Raw genomic sequence first — 4,787 nt, 5'->3', positions numbered from 1 at the left:
GGGGGGGGGGGGGTATCCGCCTGGCGTGATGCCCCACAGCTCACCGCTCTCTTTTCTTCGTGCTGCACTCCGTTGCCTGATTCCTCCCGCACGAGCATCCGTTCCTCACCCCACCCACACGCATACACACCCTTGCACTCCCCTTGTTATTCTTGTAGAGCGGGGTTCCTGGTAAAGAGAAAGATGTTTTGAAAATAGGGAAGATAGGTGGATACGATGTGACTGACATTGAACTTTTCTTCATGCTGTACTACTGTTACACCTATACTATATATATATATATATATATAATGTGGGTTATTGTTGTGTGGCATCTTCTCTTTTGATTGCATCTGTACGTGAGTGTTTAGGGTGTTGTTGTTTTGTTCTTTATATATAGAGAGAAAGGATTGAGGGTGTTTGGTGGGCGTGTCACGTTCAGTGTACAGAACGGCACATTGAGGAAGAAACACGACAAATGCGTAGAAAATAATGGTCGTGTGGCTGGGATGGTGAAGGAAGGGGCGTGCGAGAGAAAGGGTGAAGAATGAAGAGAACGAACGCGGTGCGCAGTAACGCCGAGAGTCGGGGATGACGTGGGTGTCCAAAAAACGAAGAAAGAGAAGGGCACAGAGGAAAAGGAAAAAGAATGATGATACAGCAGCGCCAGAGTGAGAATGGAAAAAAAAAATGGGGAGTGAAGCCCCTATGGCGAGAGCCATGACGACAGAAAGAACTCGACATCAGAGACAGAAACAGAGAATTAAGAACACTATTTTATATCTTTCATCCCCCCACACACGGAGACAGAGACAGAGACAGACAGGGAGGAAGCAACGATTATATATACCTCCTTTGATCATTGCTTTTACTTCCGGTTCCCCACTCCTTCCCACCTCTGCCACGTCGCTTTTGCATTTTGAATAAACTCCAAGAGCGGTGCTGGTGTAGAGGATTCAACCTGCAGACCTTTGTTTTTTTGTTCTTGTTTGCCTTCGCCTCCCCCTGTTGCTCCTCTCTCTTCTTTTTGTGTTTTGTTGGTTTGTGTGCGGCCGTGGCTGCGAGTTGCTTGTATCATGCAGACGTGTGAGGTGCCGGCAGCCCGGCGGAAGACGTTGGGGGTGAGAATAGATGGCGGGGGAGCAAGAAGTAACACACACACACACACACAGAGAGAGAGAGAGAGAACGAGGGCCAGAAAGAGAGAGAGTAATGCACACATGCCTGGGAACGAGTTGCAGGGGCGAAAGAGAGAGGAGAAAAGAGAAGTAATGTTTGACAGAAGAAAAAAACTCCTCGTGCGGAGGGGACTTGCTGCTGTCTGCCCCACCACTGACCCAACAACGCGATTGGGGCACAAACGTGTGGTGGGGGGGAGGACTTGCCTCTCTTTCCCTCGCGCTCTCGTACTCTGCGCATGCATGCGTGTTTTGTCTGTGTGGATTCGTGACTCTCCGTCGTGTTGAGGTGTGTGTTTCCTTCTTGCTCATCTACGTGTTGTGTGTGTAAAAGATTTGTGTTTCCGCTTGTACGAAACGAAAGAGTCAGGAGGAAGTTAGACGACGAGCGCCTTGTTTTTGTTGTACCTGCAGAGAGAGAGAGAGAGAGAGAGAGAGAGAAACGAAAAAAAAGGAACTGAGAAGGAGAGAGAAAAGACAAAAAGAAAAAGAAAAGGTGCGCTTCTCTATCCAAAAGAGAAACGAAAGAAAAGAAAAAAAAAGAAAAGAAATTTCTGTTTTGTACGCAGATAATCTCTACGCTGTTTGTGCTCGCTGTCTTGTTCGCGGTGTTTCACTCCACTTGTCTCCTTTGACGCCCGCTCGACTTGCGGCGGCACAGCACGGCCAACGCGCACACACATACATACATGCGTGGAGCCACAGCCGGTCACAGAATCTCCCCTCCAATACAACTGTTTGTTTTTTGTTGTTGTTGTTTTTCAGATCACGAGAGTTCAATTTACGCGGTCTGCCTTGCAGCTCCACACCGCCGGTTCCTACACATGCGTTAAATCCGGTCGGACTCTTTTGCTGGTGTTTGTTTCTTAATTCATTTTGTTGTTTTCAATTGTGGCTGTGGCGCGTGTTCGTTGACTGCTGCTATGTGTGCTTTAGTGGGGGTGGTGGGGAATGACTCTGATTTGAACTGCAATGCACTTGTTTCTGAGTTCCAGCTGCCGAGCACAGGCCGTTTCCACCAGACGCACATACACAGGCTGAGGGAGCATTGCTTCTGCTTATAGAGGGAGGCGGGGATCGCATTAATGCTGGGTTGCTTCAGAGTCGATGACAAATTCAAAAGAAAATTGATCTCTAAAGAAACAGCCCAAGCGCCGCGGCACACAGTCGCAGTCTATGTGGAAGCAGTGGGTTCTCTATTTCACTGTTTCTTTTCGCCGGTGGTTTTTTTTTGTTGTTGTTTTATGTCTGTGTGTGCTGGCGTTGTGGGACAAGCCAAGCAGATTTGTGCGCACAGCATGATAAGGAGGCGTTGTTTTTGGTGCGATTTCCCCCATACCCAGAAGAATACATGTTGATTAATATATGATGCTTGGCCTTTTATTCGACTTTCGTGGAAAGGCACATCCCGACCTTTATTTTTCCTCGCGTACTGGTGTAGCGCTGCCTGCCGCGCATGAAAGCTTCCATGCGGCGGTGGCCCGTCGTGGGTGAGGAAGATACATGTAGACGAGGAAGGAGGGGGCGTGTGTGCGCACAGAGGGCATCAAGCATCTATATTCAATATTTGTACCCACACCTGGCAAAGAGAGGGAGAAGAAAATGACGAGAATAGGGATTTATAGACGTTTCCCCTGTTGTTCTTTTTTTTCGCATTTACACCCATTTCTCTTTCCTAGGTATGCGAACTATACAGGCAGAATTCCTTTTTTCCTGCTTTGGTGCTTTTTGTTTTACATCTCTTGTATCACGCATATAGACTGCGATATGGGCAGGCAGCCAGGAGCAGGCTTTTGCTTCATTTTTTTTGTCTCTCTCTGTGTGTGTGTGTGTGTGCCATGCCTGTATTTATTGTTTCAGTTTTAATAAAATTTGTCAAGCGACTCCACTCACTTTGTGAGGGGCTTCCTACGAGCCTGGTGTTTTTTACTCATTTTGTTTCGGTTTAAACACTTAAGATTGCACACGCCACTACGCACCACTTCGGGCCTTTGCAATGTATGGAGGATCTGGGTTGTGCTCATGCGTCTAGATGGCTGAGCAGGACTGACTCGGGTGGGAACAGGGATGGAAGGTAGAATGAGGTGGAAATCCATCTGAAAGAGCATTTTCTGTTTTTACTTGTCGCTACTACTAATCCTTGTTTGTTCTTTCCGTTTTGATACGGTTCAGTCCTACCCGTATTGGTTTCTGGACGCGTGAATGTGAGTATTCCATCCCCTTTGCGTGTGACTGTGTGTTTTGGTGTTTTTCTTGATATTATTATCATTAATGTCACCATTTTTCTTGCTGTATTCATCGCGTGAATCCGTTTTTGTCTTTTTGTTGTGCGCGCACGGCGTGGGGCTGCATGGAAGATAAATCGGCAGCATTCTTTACAGAGTGTGTGTCTGAGGTGGCAGCACCCTTTCCTTTCACTACGTGTGGACGCTGCATGGGCCGTTTCTGCCGTGCAGGACGTTGCGCAAGTAGCGTTGCCGCGAGGGGGGTGTAGAGAGGGCGAAGGGGAATGAGGGGGCGGTGGCTGCAGCTCACGTTTGGCTGTCACCTTCCTATTTCCTTGCGGTTTGTGTCCTCTCTGTTTGCGGCTGCTTCCAACGTTCTGTTCGTTCCTGGTCCCCTTTGCCGTCCTTATTTACACTTTCGTGCGTTCACCACGTATCCATTGGAGAACAGCGGGTTTTTTCTCTTTTGATTCGGAGAAAAAAAAAGTATATATATACATATATATATATATATATAATCAATGCGATGTTAAAACAGCAAAACAAATAACGTATTTTCGCTGTAGGAGACGCTGTGGTGTGGAGTGCTCCAACGGCAACACCCATTGTGGAATGGTACGGCACCTGAGTTGTTCCTCTATTGCCATGAATCTCCAAGGGGAGACACAACAAGCAACAGGTGGGCAATACAGATAGAGAAAATAAAGTGGGCTGCCTTTTTTTATTTATTTATTTTGGTTTGCCGGTGCTGTGTCACATGCGCTGCGCACACACAAATCGTGAGTTGGTGCGAGCCTGTGCAAGCGAACATCCCTCTGCAGCGATCGGTCGAAACAAAAAAAAAATAATGATGTGAGCGTGCAGTTTTGCACCACCACAGCCGACAAAAAAAACAAGAATGACATATTGTCTTTCTTTCCTTGCTTGTCTCTGTCTACACCTACTACCCCGCCGACGTACTCAGCTACCTGTTGTCGATGCTGCTGCTTAAACTGCGGCGGGGGGTTTTACGCGGTTGTAATTCGAAGGAACGCGAGTGGGGTGGGAACACATGTGTCGGTGTGAGCGGAGAAGCGCGGGCTCCATGTGTGGGCCGGGGATAGATGCGCGTTCTGTGTCTACGATCTACAGACAGAGAGTGAGGTTCAAGGAATTCGGTGGGGGATTGGGAGCGAGGGGATGAGAGGTGCGAGCAGTGAGAACTTGCTATAGAGATGCGCAGGTGATAAGTGCGATGATGCCACCCTGATGCTGGCTGCAGGGGTTCTTTATTTGTAGCTCCCAAAAGCACAGAATGAAAATGGAGGCGTTTGGCTCCTTTCTTTTTCTTCTCTGCTCTAGAGTGGCAGCTCCAGCAACGGCTACTTCCTGCACGATCACTGCTCTCTCTCCCCCCTCCCCCCCC

This window comes from Trypanosoma grayi (genome assembly GCF_000691245.1).
Source record: "Trypanosoma grayi strain ANR4 Tgr_4_V1, whole genome shotgun sequence".
NCBI classification, from domain to species: domain Eukaryota; phylum Euglenozoa; class Kinetoplastea; order Trypanosomatida; family Trypanosomatidae; genus Trypanosoma; species Trypanosoma grayi.
This window is presented reverse-complemented; position numbering follows the sequence as displayed.